The sequence below is a fragment of the Medicago truncatula genome, chromosome 6 (assembly GCF_003473485.1).
Source record: "Medicago truncatula cultivar Jemalong A17 chromosome 6, MtrunA17r5.0-ANR, whole genome shotgun sequence".
In the NCBI taxonomy this organism is placed as follows: Eukaryota; Viridiplantae; Streptophyta; class Magnoliopsida; order Fabales; family Fabaceae; genus Medicago; species Medicago truncatula.
In genome coordinates this window covers 21146641-21161415 of record NC_053047.1, presented here as the reverse complement: position 1 = coordinate 21161415, position 14775 = coordinate 21146641, and the positions used below count along the sequence as shown (strand labels likewise).

The 14775-nt window shown below is 33.3% G+C and overlaps 1 long non-coding RNA gene across 1 annotated transcript; it reads right to left on the bottom strand.

The window, feature by feature from the left end:
• Positions 1 to 9480: 9480 nt before the first annotated feature.
• On the bottom strand, positions 9481 to 9820 carry LOC11440663 (uncharacterized). Its single transcript, XR_003013053.2, has 2 exons — positions 9680 to 9820; positions 9481 to 9586 (listed from the first exon to the last, which is right to left on the bottom strand). It is a non-coding gene; the product is annotated as an uncharacterized lncRNA (long non-coding RNA).
• Positions 9821 to 14775: the final 4955 nt, after the last annotated feature.

The window sequence follows — 14775 nt, the reverse complement described above, 5'->3', positions numbered from 1 at the left end:
GCTCATAACTTGTGACATGATGCAAAGTCACATAAAAGTATCCAAGAAAAAAATTAATGTATAGAGTGTTAATATATAGAGGGAAATGTTAACCGGTGCCTCCGGGCACTGATTAAGCAGTTAGAAAATGAAATATTTTCTTAGAAATTGAGTATTCTATCTTTTAAAGTTTGAAATATTGCTCTTTTCAATGTAAATCATGCCTTTTATTTCTACTTTTAATTTCTTAACTGGTGAGGCACCAGTTAACAAGACCATATTTAGAACACAGTAGAAAGACAAAAGTGATATAATTCTCATTGATCTATCTATAAAGGTACATGGCAGGTTTATTTATACACTAAAATAAAGAGAAGACTAATCAACATGTATAAATACAATTGAATAGAATATTAATAAGCAGGCTAACTAATAGGTTCTAGTTAATGATAATTAAATTAAATATTAACATGTAACATCCCCCACAAGCTGGACTATTAAGATCACACAGGCCTGGACTATTAAGATCACATAGGCCAAGCTCGGAAGGAATTGAAAGCTCGGGGACAAAAGTGGTTTTGTCAACAAATATGTTATTTGAGAAGAAGATGGCACGAGTAAGAGATGAATGAGACCACTTTGAATTCTTTTACGCACAACAAGGAGTTGAAGACTTGACGAGTTATAATAAGACTTTGGAATTTTAACCGTGCACTTACTCTGTCAAATTTAAAAGCGCATAGAACACTTAAGAATTTTTTACTAAGTTAAAATCCTAGAAATTCTAAGTCTTTAGAGTTTGTTCTGTTTTGTAATTGTTTACACATCTCGATTGTATATCAAGTGTAAGAAAACTATTTTGTTCGTAAAACTCTTAGAAGTCTCTTTCAGTTGTGGGCATTTATAAATCTCTTGCTTGTGTACTTGAGTATATGAAGTCTCTTGGTTGTGTCCTTGAGCATTTGTAATAAGTCGTGATTATATTGAAATTCTCTTGGAAGTGCAAAGGGACATGACTAATCTTGGATTGTAGGAGGAACAGGGACGTCCCTGAGGGGGTGCAAACAGCTCAAACGAGCTGGGCCTCCCTCAAGGATGGACCTCAATTTTTTTTTTATACCCAGTATAATATATATCCTTCAATAAAAAAAAATTATTTCTTCCATTCCATCACAAAAGCTAAACGTGTTTCCTCTGCTCTCATCATCGATTTCTTCCATTCCATCACCTATTCACAACCAGTCCATCACTGATCAATCATCAACTGATTCACATCATCAAGCTTTCCTTCTTCTTCTTCCTTCTTCACCAAATCATCACTGATTCTCAACTCTCAAGGTTTCAATCAGTTTTTCCCTTTCCAAAACAACACTGTTTGGTAAGTAAATAAACTCTCTTTCATTAATTTGAATGTTGAAATTGTTAAAATAGAGATAGATAGAGATTTGTTGAATGTTGAAAACAACACTGTTTCAAATTTCAATCGGTTTTCCCCTTTCCAAAACAACACTGTTTGTTGAATGTTGAAATTGCTAAATAGAGATTGATAAAGATTGATAGAGATTTGGTTGATTATTAACAGAATTAGTAATAATTGATTTCTGCATATTTACTGTTTTGGGAGTTTTTGTTAAAATTAATCAAATTTCAGTGTATAATTGAATTTATATATCATATATGTTGCTAATTACTAATTATGTTTTAATTTTATTTTATGGTTCAATCTCAACATTGTATGTCTAATGATGTGGTTCAACTTCGACATTGCGGAATTGCTCAAGAACAGTGAAGAATTTTAGGTTCTTTATTTTTGTTAATCTTCCTCTATGCCTCCTAAATTGGATCCTCCTAGATTGTCGCCTAAGATTCGAAAGTTTGAGTCTGGCGCTAAGAAGCGTAGGAAAAAGAAAAAAATTGCTGAGTTAATTGAATCCCAAACAGGAGCTCTTGATAAATTTATTGTAAAAGAAACACAAATTTCTATTGATGATAGTCCTGTTGATACTATTTCTATTGATGCTATTCCCGTTGATAATGTTGATGCTATGCCTATTCCTATTGATGACATTCCTGTTGATGCTATCCCTATCGATGATAATGTTGCTGTGGATGTTGATGTTGAAAATCTTAATGATAATGAAGATGATAATCAAAATGTTGATAATGTTAATGACATTCACATTAGTGTAGATATATTTGATCCAAGAAATTGGGATTCTCTCGAGTCTAAAATTATTGAGTTGTTAGCTACAAAAGGCCCTATAAGAGATTTAAGTATCGTGAAGGGTCCTAGAGATAAATCTTCTAGATGCTTTACGGCTAATTTGTATATTAGAACTTTATCAAATGGAGAGAAGTGTGATAGAGATTGGCTTGTTTATTTAAAAGAGCTTGATAGATTATTTTGTTTTTGTTGTAAAGTTTTTAAAAGAGAGACTGATAGAGGTCAATTAGCAAATGAGGGTTTTAGTGATTGGTCACATGTTTTTGTTAGACGTAAAGAGCATGAGGCAAGCTTGGAACACATTAAGAGCATGACTAATTGGTATGAGTTGCGTCAAGGGATGAATAGTTTTCAAACTATTGATAAAACAACTCAAAAATTGATTGAGAAAGAAAAGGATCATTGGAAAAGTGTTTTCAAAAAGAATCATTGCAATAGTGAAATTCCTTGCTAAACTTAATTTGGCCTTCCGTGGTTCTATAGACAAATTGGATGAAGATGGAAATGGGAACTTTTTGGGCTTAATTGAAATGTTAAATGAATTTGATCCATGTGTCCAAGAACATGTTAGACGTGTTACTGTTGATAATCTTCATGTTCACTATCTTGGGCCTAGAATCCAAAATGAGTTAATACTTTTGCTTGCTTCTAAAATTAAAAATCAAATCATTGAAAAAATCAAGCAAGCAAAGTATTTCTCAGTGATACTTGATTGTACTCCTGATATTAGTCACCAAGAACAAATGTCTTAGATAATACGATATGTAGATGTTTCTTCAAATTCTGTTATCATTGAGGAGTCTTTTTTAGGATTTTTGAATGTGAATGATACAACTGGGCAAGGGCTTTTTGATGTTTTACAAGATGAATTGAAAAATCTTGATCTTGACATCTTTGATGTGCGAGGACAAGGTTATGATAATGGTTCAAATATGAAAGGAAAACATCGAGGTGTACAAAAGAAGTTTTTAGATATAAATCCAAGAGCCTTTTATACTCCTTGTAGTTGCCATAGTCTTAACTTGACATTGTGTGATATGGCTAACTCATGTGGTAAAGCTAAAGATTTTTTTGGAGTTGTTCAACACATTTATACTATTTTTGCCAACTCTACTAAGAGATGGACAATTTTGAAAGATAATTTAAAAGGGTTGACTCCAAAATCATTGTCATCCACTCGTTAGGAGAGTCATGTAGAAAGTGTCAAAGCTATAAGAGCGGGAATGTCGGATTTTATTGAAGCTTTACTTGAAGTGTCAGATAAGGATGATGATTCTAAAATAAGAACTGAAGCTAAATCTATAGCAACACATGAACTTGGTGATTTTGAGTTTATAGTATCTATAATTATATGGTTTGACATATTATCTGCAATTAATTTTGTTAGCAAGCTCTTACAGTCAAATGATATGCTTATTGATGTTGCTATGTCAAAAATAAAAGAATTAATTTCTTTTTTTAAGGAATATAGAAAAACTGGCTTTAAGAAGACCTTGGATGATGCTACAGAAGTTGCCATTGAATTGAATATTGACTCGATATTTCCTCAAAGGCGCATAATTCGAAGAAAAAGGCAGTTTGATGAGGATTTGAATACCCCATCAGTTGAGCAATCTGAAGAAGAATCTTTTAGAGTTAATTACTTTCTTTTCCTTGTTGATCAAGCTATTGTATCTCTTAATAATATCTTGCCTAAAGAAAAAATGGGACCTATTCAGAATTTAAGATTTTTGAAAGACATGAGTTATTTTTCTAATACAATTGTTGCATATAGAATTTTATTGACTATTCCCGTGACAGTTGCCTCCGCAGAAAGAAGTTTTTCAAAGTTGAAGTTGTTGAAGTCTTATATGCGGTCTACCATGCTACAAGAAAGACTTAATGGCTTAGCAATGATAGCAATTGAGAATCCTATGTTGCAAAATATACAATACGAAGAGTTGATTGATGAATTTGCTTCAGTAAATGCGCGTAGGAAGTCTCGTTTAGGTGTGAATGAAGATTCGTTTTGAAGGTATTCGCCTAAACTCGTTTTATATTATTTATTATATTATTTATTTCTTATGTTTACGGACTTCATTTTTAATTTAAACAGGACTGCGATTTTTTTGCTGTTGATGTGACTGCTTGGCTTCTGTACTGCCAGCTTTGTGGGTTTTTTGTTGTTGTTGTGACCACTTGGTTGTTGTGTTGTCAGCTTTGTGCGCGCATGGCTTTTGGTGGTTTTGTGCAGGTTTCATTTTCTGTCCTCTTGTTTTAGCCTTTTAGGATTATTAAAATTAGTTCCTCTTGATTTTGGTGTTAGGTGGGGGTTCCTCATGTATACGGTAGTCATTTTCACCTCTAGGTGTACCGCATATATACGGCACCTTGTATTTATCTTTAAAAAAATATAAATAGAACATTGCTCTTTTAAAAAAAAAACATTTTGATTTTATCACTGGCCTCTTTTCATCCTAGAGCCGAACCTTCAAATTCTCAGGGACGACCCTGAGGAGGAACACTTTATTTTGAGCACTCTCTCTAGCACTCACTCTTTAATTGGGTGAAATCAATGTATATCCTATCACTTTATGTGGGTTTCATTTCCAAAGTGTAGGTCCTACATTGATTTGAGCCAATAAAAGAGTGAGTGATAGAGAGAATGTTCAAAAGAGAGTGTTGCTAGCATTCCCATCTATCTTTGTGGTTAATTCTATCTATTGCACTCAGATTCTGAATAGCACTGACAATCTGAACTCTACCCTGACGCTGAATTGTAAAACACTTTGAAATATTTGAAAAAGATAATCTATTGGCTTAGTTATATTAAAAAAAAACATTGGCTTAATTATATGGAATTAGTTAGAGTTGTCGTGTGGAATTGGATACAAACTTGCCGGTAATTATGATGATAATAAATTTGTTTTTTTTTTTTTTTTTTATTCTAAGGGAATTATTTAGGCTTAGTAGTGATAAAAACAAAAATTTAATTTTTCAATAAATTAATAAATTTGTTTTATATTTTTTAAATGACCATTACATACATAAAATTAGGAAGACCATGAGTTTAAAAAAGGATAAATATGAGATTATGCTAATGACAATTTTATTATATTAGTAGTAGATACATACTATCTAATTATAATAAACAAAATGAAGTTCATCTCTGAATTAAACATACTAATTATTATAATTAAATATTTATTTAGAATTTGAGTGTTTTGTTCTCAAATTATTATTAGGATGATGAGCCTCCAGGGAGATCCGAATGATCATGAGCAACAGACTTATCCAACACCATTATGTTGTTGTTGATGACATCATTAGCATTATTATTGACTGATGATGCATGTGGATGTCCAAATTGTGCTTCAAGAATTTCCATCGCTTTTATGATTCCTGGAGCATGGCTGCCGAAATTATTAGTAGCAACTGATGATGATGAAGAATTTGTGGTTAGGTTGTATCCATACATCCATTTCATCAACCTATCAGTATTCATGGTAGTTGATTTAGAAGGAGGAGGATGAAGAGGAAAAGAAGAGGTTTTTTTGCTGGAGGGATCTGCCATAGATTAGTGGTGTTGTGTATTTCATCCTTTCCTCAATTTATAGCATTCCATTATTCATTTTTATGCTTTTTTCCATAGGGTGTTTGATTACTTAATTCTCAAAATATAAAACTATATTTAGTAAAATAATTAGTATGGATGAATTACTTTGAATGTTTTAATTTAATACCATATTTTATAGAAAGTTAAGTCAAATCAAAATATAAGCAACATTATTTCAAGAAAGTCAAGTCAAATGTGTTTGGCCTTGTATTTGAACTAAATACATTTGACTTTTTGAATATATTTTTCATAAATTTTGTTATTTAATGAGTGATTGATGATGTTGTGTATTTCATCCTTTCCTCATGTTATAGCATTCCAATATTCATTTTTTATGTTTTTTTCATAGTGTGTGCCATTACTTAATTCAAAATATAAAACTATATTTAGTAAAATAATTAGTATAGATAACTTACTTTGAATATTATAATTTAATACTATGTTTTGAATAAAGTCAAGTCAAATCAAAATATAAGACATTATTTCATGAAAGTCAAGTCAAGTGTGTTTGATCTTGTATTTGTCCAAATACATTTGACCTTTTGAATATATTTTCCATAAATTTTGTTATTGAAGGAGTAATAGTTTAATTTGTAAAAAAGTATCACTACAATAATATCGGTTATTTTTATATAATGTTATGTTTATTTTTTCTTCATTTTGACTTCAATGCACTTGTTTTTCATTTTCTACATGTCACATCTAGTTGAGTTTGATCAACTCGATCTAGTATATGATTGTTAGAACAATGTTCGAGAACATATAGGACCTAGGTGGAATGTAGCATACGAAGAAGAAGAATTAGGCTGTCAGAATTAAAACATAAATTGGTGAGGAAGTACTCAGCTCCAAATGGTGGCCAATATTGGGGAGTAATGAAGAAAATAAATAGTGAATTTTCTTTAAGAAGATACATGGAATATTTTAAGAGCAAGACGGAGTTTGTAAAAGGATAACCATAATGTTGGCTAATGGGTATTTGAGGAATCATGTTGAGCGACATGAGTGTTTTAGATGAGATTTGTCCCTCCTCATAACAGTAGATATATCTTTAGGCCTTTTAATGAAATATGACTGTAAAGTTTCATGCCATGTCGAACCAAGTCAATATGAGATATTAGACTTATTAGTTATTCAGTATATTTCGGGATCAAGAAATATTAAGATTGATCTATACAAGGGTGACAAAATATATGCCTTGTGATCAATATATATACGAGTACAAAGGAGTAATTGTACACATGAGTATTATCATAAAAATGTTTTGTCAAATCACTTGACATTCTTGTCACTTGGGTAGCAATGATATGTTGCTAGACACCGCTCATTGTTTATAATATTAAATACTAGATTTAATATTATTGCCAACGTGACTAAAACTTATGGGGTCACACACAAAAGAACAGTCAAAAGAGAAATATAAGTAAGAGTTATATGATGGGTGCGTTTAGCAAATAACATTAATTAGTTAGCAAAAGACTAAACTCGTTAATGGGCTTACGGAAGCCCAAATAACATGAGTATTATCATAAAAATGTTTTGTCAAATCACTTGACATTCTTGTCACTTGGGTAGCAATGATATGTTGCTAGACACCGCTCATTGTTTATAATATTAAATACTAGATTTAATATTATTGCCAACGTGACTAAAACTTATGGGGTCACACACAAAAGAACAGTCAAAAGAGAAATATAAGTAAGAGTTATATGATGGGTGCGTTTAGCAAATAACATTAATTAGTTAGCAAAAGACTAAACTCGTTAATGGGCTTACGGAAGCCCAATAATTACTTCTTACTTGGAGAGCTCACTAGGAGTTCTATGAATAGAACCCTTGTGTTGAAGTCTTGGCTACGCATTTTAGAAACCCTAATTCTCCTAAACCTCTGATCGCTAGGCTAGCACCGGGAATTGGAGGAGAACCGTTCGCTTGGACTAGTAGAGGCTCTGTTGTTTGCTTTGCTTTGTTATCAATATTTTTCTTGCACTTCGAGGTAACATTCATTCACCGCTTCATGTCAAATTTGTAATGATCCAATGAAATAAAATTGAAATTTCATTCATCTGCCTGTTTATGGAATGAGAAGCGCAAGCTTAGCAGTAAGTGAAAGAGATCCCAATAATGGCAAGTGGAGAGATATAACTTTTCGACCAAGTCGGGAAATAAAGATTGGACAATAAGTTACCGGAGTTTAGCAGACTGATGGACGAACAAAGTCGAACTCCATTGATAGAGTGTAGAAAGAAAGATAAAGTTAACATATGAGTATAGTAGATCATAAGTATAATTACCACTACGGAGAAGAATGGAATAGATGGGAGTAAGCCCCAAACAGGCAAGTATGTTTTAGTATATGGATGACGTGAATCTGGGAAGCATTCAAGGGACACCTAGCGAGAACAAGTATTTAGTATATGTCTAAGGGAAAACACAGTATCTGGAAATGACTCGTAAATGATATAAGTTAGTGTTCGAAACAACAGGTAGTATGAAATTAGCCTATCCGCTCTTATAACATGCAAGCTCTGAAGGATGACTTGGAAAATTGAATAAACATGTAGTAATGAGATTGTGAAATTTTACAGTATGTTTCAATTAGTATGCCTGAACGAAGAAAGTTGATAAATCAGAGTGGCGCAGCGGATAATTAATCACGAATATAGTAATGGAATATGCAGAAGTCTAAGACTTTGGAATAAAGAAATTGGAATGATACCTTAAAATAAGAAATAACATGGAATGATATAGAAATTGGCCGATGACTATAAAATTTCAAACTTCCATGTCCACTGATTGAATGTGCACGTTCATGCATTTTTTTCTTCCAATAGTCGTAATTGACTTCGTCAAAGACTGGAGCTCTATTGTGCATTCCATTTGGATCCATACTCGTCATACTACCTCTTTTCATGGTTAATCCGTGATCTAAGAGACCGAGTTCATGATACCACTTGGTGGTTTGCATGACAGTATAACTATGAATCTTGGGGGGTGGGGTGGGGGGAGGGATAGATCATTGTATCTAGTTTTGAATTGATTCGAAACTGACTAGAAACTCTCTGACTTGCGTAAATAAATTTAGAAAGTCAGTTATAACTTTTGAATTGATTTAAATTGATTAAAAACGACTAAAAACTCTCTGACTTGCATGACTTAATTTTGAGAGTCAGCACGACTTTTAATATATTAAGTTTTAGAATTTTTTTTTTACGGATTTCAAAATACACACAAAACTCAACAATATATCAAAAGTGTTTTGAGATTTTTACGGATTTTAACAAATGGTTTATGAAACTCCTTTTTATAATTTTAGTAGCTATCAAAAGTTTGCATCCTAAGCCATTTATATCATTCAAGTGGTACAACTTTTCTTGAAGTTTAAACGACATTGCACAAGGGTGCCTTACTTTCAATTTATATCATGCAAGTTGATATTTATTAGTTTGTATCTTTTTCCTCTATTGTGTCCCATTTCATTGTAACTTTCAATTTACTCGGTTCAAATGGTGACAAACGAAAGAAGCGTTTTTGTCTTAACATTTTATTATAAATAATATATTAAAAATTTAAATTACATACATACATTGTATGTTTATTTACCGAATGTAAAAATATTACTGCATCTTTTTTAAAAGTACAGAACAATTTATTTGATATAAGGAAAGATAATTATTTTTTGATTCAATCCTTCTTTATTAAAAGCCGACACATACCACCTTGACACTTCAAATATTCAGGAAGCTCCCTCGCTGGACAATCAGCGTCGGTACGACAACGATGCTCAGCTACATTGTCAAATAAAAAAAATAAATGTTAGTAAAAGTTGATAAAAAATTGTTTAAACAATAAATTTTTAGATGGTTTGAAAAATAGCCTACTAAATATTTTTATGCTTTCAACTAGAAACAGAGAAAGAAAGATGATCAAAAAATAGACAAACATGAGAATTTGAGCCATATTTTTCTACTTTTGCATGTAATGTAACAATTTTGCTTATTGCTTTATAAGTAAAAGTTGTTGATTTCTAAACATTAATTAAATAGCTTTTAGCACTTAGGAGTTGTAAAAAGACAACTATAAAATTGTAATTAATGTTAATTTTTTATGATCAACATGTCACATGTATCCCTTAGCTCACTCTATCATTCAAATTTCATTAAAATTCATTAAATATACATATATATATATATATATATATATATATATATATATATATATATATATATTTTGATAGCCTTTCGTTCTATTTAGAATATAATTTTTTTATTTTATATTTTATCCTGTTGTAGTAGATAGAGTATAACATTTCAAAATTCTACTTAGAGAGTTCGTAGAATAACTTTTGCAACCGGAATCATCATGCATAATACAAATATTTAGGGTTGATAACCGGAATCATAAAATCCTAACCCTATATTGAGCTTGTGATCAGGCTTCGCGTGTGTGTGCGCGTGTGTGTGTGTGTGTGTGTGTGTGTGTGTGTGTGTGGAGGGGGTAACATATGTTCAAGTGTGCAGAATACAAGTCCTTTAGGGTTGTGATGATAACAAAGTATTGATGAACAATTGGAATACTAACATATGTTCAAGTGTGCAGAATCTACCCATCATGAACAAAGGACATATGAAGACCATCAGAAAGGGATTGGGAAGCTAAGAAGACTATGGTGGAAGATCCAAAGGAAGGTCAACCATAAGTCAACTCCCTTAGAAGAATGATGCCTTACAGAAGCTAGACAGTGAACTTAACAGATTCGGTAAAGGACATTAGACATAGAATCTGACTGGTATACTTGGGTCTAGGGACCCATAATTCATACTTGGTAAAGGATATCATACTTGAATTATATTTTGTCTCATTCTGTGAGCTATCTCTATCATAGTATCTGATAGAGCAGTTATTTTGTCTTCTTCTGTCTACGTGTGCAACCAGACAAAGGACATCAAGAACAAAGAGAATACAACATATAATTCTTCTTTCCGCAAAGGAAATTCAAAGAAATTTTCAAAGGAATTATCTATATCAGGAAAAAGGCCAACGATCTTGATCAAAGCTTCTCAATGATTATATTTGTGATGACACTCTTCTACAACGTCTCTCAAATCACTGCCTATAAATGGAGCTGAAGACCCGAGGAAGAAACATCAAGACTCTGCTATTTTTATTGTGCCATAACTCTGTCAAATGTAATATCGCAAAACACTTAGGATATATTTTCAGGTTTATATCTTAAAACTCCTAAGGAGTGAATATGTTCATTTGTTCAATTTACACAATCATTGTTAAATATAGTGTAAGAACAAATTAACTTGTTTGCAGTTGGGGAAACATTTTAGAAAGTATCTTGCCTGCGTGCTTGAGCATATAACTCTCTTGGTGAAAACTTGAGCATCTATCAGTCTGAATCCGTTGTGATTGAGCAAGAGGAAGTCTTAAGTAGTTGTGCTTAAGCAAAGTGAAGTCTCTTAGAGTTGTCCTTGAGCAGAAGTCTTTAGGTAGAGTCCTAGAACATATAAGTCTCTTGCAGTTGTGCTTGAGCATAGAGAAGTCTCTTGGAAGTGTCCTTAATCAATTTGTAATCCTGTGAGATTATAGTGAAATCCCTTGGAAATGCAATGTGACTAGACTACTTTTGGATTGTAGGATGAACCAGTATAAAATTGATGTGTTTCTGCTTTCTCTTTCTTTGTATCTTTATCTTTGAGTTGTGATCTGTCCGGTAAGAAAGGTTGAGTGGCAACGGCTGCAGAGAATGCTCCGGTGTGGCGGTAACGACTTTCGGCACGACGGCGTTGAGTCTTCGTGGTGGAAGTAAAGTGCATGCAGGCATGTTAGCACTCCAACGCTCAAGTCAATAATGGAACTGAGAAAGAGTGTGTAAGAAGTGTCGTGTAAAGTGATGTGTACCTTGAGGGTGAAGCAAGTTCACCCTTATATAGGTGCGCATTGGCTATAACCGTGTCCAGGTTATACAACATGTGATTTGGGGCGAAGCAGGAAATATGTAGGGTGATACTTGCGCGAAGGCACACTCCTATGTGATATGGTGCACGCAAGTGGCATGCTCCCTTAAGTGAGGAGTCTCGAGGTGGTGCAAGTCCGACCATGTGTGACTGGTCCAAAACAGTTGCCCCCAAGCCGTTGATTCCTTTATGGAACAATGGCTTTAGCAGTAGGATGAGGCGTTTGACAAGGTCGCCCATTGATGACTTCGGTTGCGCAACCTACAATGCGTTTTGTCAGGAAATTTGATTTTGTCCGCAAGGGGGCCGCGCCCGATAAGGAGTTAGTGGAAGTAGTTGACATTTAATGCTTTAGTTAAAACGTTTGCTCCCGATGTGTTGTTCATTTCAATGTGCTTTCCATGCGTCTCGTTCGTGAATATTACGCGCTCCTTGGGAAACATTACATTCACATGTAGCTTTTACTGAGTTTTGTTTCTTCCAAGGCTATTGACAACCGTTCAGGTCATGGCTCATTGCTTTCGCCTGATATGGTCCGTCAATGTGGACGGTTTCAAGGCTATTTAAAGAGGAGTTTACCTCGTAGTTTGTCCTTTCCTTTGGCATGGTTGCTAGAAAAGCTTCCTTGTTCTCTCTCCGTAGTCCTTTTTGTTCCTCCTTTTCTTCTAAATCTCAAGTGTCTCTTTCTGTTTTATGTTTTGATTTTGAGTGGGGAATAATATTTTTCTTTATGGGTCACAGAGGTAGGTTTTATGTGTTTGTAATGGTTGTTTGCGGTGGAGTGAAGGAAACTGAGTTGTTCGGAGGGTTTGCCGAAGTTAGGTCAGGATGAGTATTTTCTGTTAGGGCTACTGGTTCGGTGCAAGGTGTAACACCCTAAACGCTTAAGGCGATAATCAGCGGATAAAATAAATTATCCAAGGATCTAGATGTCACTTCTTCAAATAATTCAACATGCATAAACAATTTTCTCAAACATCACAGCGGAATAATAATAACATATCTTCATCAAATAAAAGTAATCACCGCAATAGTCAACCATAATATAATAAGCCACCAAGTAGTTATGTCATCATATAACTCATATCACTACATAGTCTAAAAAATCTCCAATAGACATATAATAAATAAACATCTAAGACCGACCCCTATTCAGAGCCTTAGGAACTACGACATCGAAGCGATAAACAAGGTAGCTCCGACCAAAGCTATCCTCCAAGCATACTCACCAAGAGAAAGCGACTAATCCTGCACACCGTCTACCCATCCGTATGAATAAGGTAGGCGGACAACCAAACGACCACTTGGGATTAGTTCAGATTTCACAATTAAACATAATCACAGAAAGTAATTGACATAATCAAAATTCAAATGATTAATAAATTCACTCAACGAATCTAGATGCTCAATCTGGTATCCACAACAATCACCAAAAGTTTAGCAATACACATACACACCGATTCACATATTCAAGTAAAGACTCGACTCACCAATTAATAAGTGCATGCAATGTTCTAGACTCTTCTAGATGCATGTGGTACCATAAGATTCCAGATATCATTTGACCGTTAATGAATCCATCGACATAATAATCAACCTGCATTTATGTCTTGTAGAAATTATGTAATAGTCAACCTGCATTTTCAACCCGCATATATACATACTTCAAATCGGCTCGTATGACTATGAATGCATGAACTTCAAGTAAGGACTCCACAATGCGCTATTCAACTTCACATACTTTAACATAATAATCAACCCTCATTTATGTTATTCACCAACAATTGAATTATCAAATACTTACATCCATATAATCAACAAGTCATCATCAAACCATCTAGTCGTAATCACTGAAAGAATCAACATCATAATCATCAACAACATTCAACACCGCAAAGAAACGATAAGGTTCTAAATTCACATTTCGCATAAACACGGACATTTAGCCACATCTTGACATTCGTCAATCTAAACACCCAACCCATAACAATTCATTCACATTAAATCATAATAACATGAATTCAAAGTCTCATACTAGTTATCAGACCATAAAACAGTAGTTTGACAAAGTTCGTCTAAGTTTATGAAAACTAGCATTTTCCGAAAAATTCACCAAAACCAAAGTAAACAAATTCAAATGCCTCAATCGAGTATACATGCAAATCACATATGATTGCAGTAGCATATAATGTACGTTTCATAGGCTAATTTCGACAAATTCCACACAAGTCCAAATTTCAACAAAATAAGCCAAACAAGTTTGAATGCCTCAACCAAATATCCACACAAGTCACATATGAGTGTAGTAGCGTATACATATACGTTTCATAGGCCAATTCACCTCAATCCCAAAATCTCACAAAGTTCGTATCGTTTTGCTGTTTTTCAAAGAATCTAATTTTTCAAAGCAAAACCAAGTTAAAGTTTATGATTCCCAACGAGAACATTTTTATAAATCACAACAATGGTAGACAACCCTAGTCCTACCCTTTTCCCTTGAGGAAATGAGTTTTCGAAAATTTCATGTTCTTGAACCATTTTCAAAAAGTTTATGATACGATTTGTAACGCTCTAATCGTTGTTTAATTATTTTTGATTATGTGGAGTCTTATATACGATTTTTGGTGATTTATGTGGTGTGTTTATTTTATTATATGGTTTAATTTATTATTAATTAGAATAAGTGGGAAAGATAATTAATTAGAGTTTTGGGGGTTATGTTATGATTAATAGAATTAAGGGGGAGTTAATTGATAATTAGGGGAGTTACATTTTGGGAGTTAAAGAAAGGAAAAACCAGAGAAACTGTTTTACGTAGAAACAAGACTTTTGGGAGAAAAAGGAGAGAAGAGCAAGTAGAGCCAAGGATCAATATTGCTGTGCTTATTTTTTTACAATTCTAAGGTAAGGGTGAGGTTTACCGCAATTGTATAGGTTCTGAATTCTGATTTTGTTTTTAACAGTTTTATGAGAGAATTGGGAGAAGTTAAGTTTTGTTAAATTAATGGGTT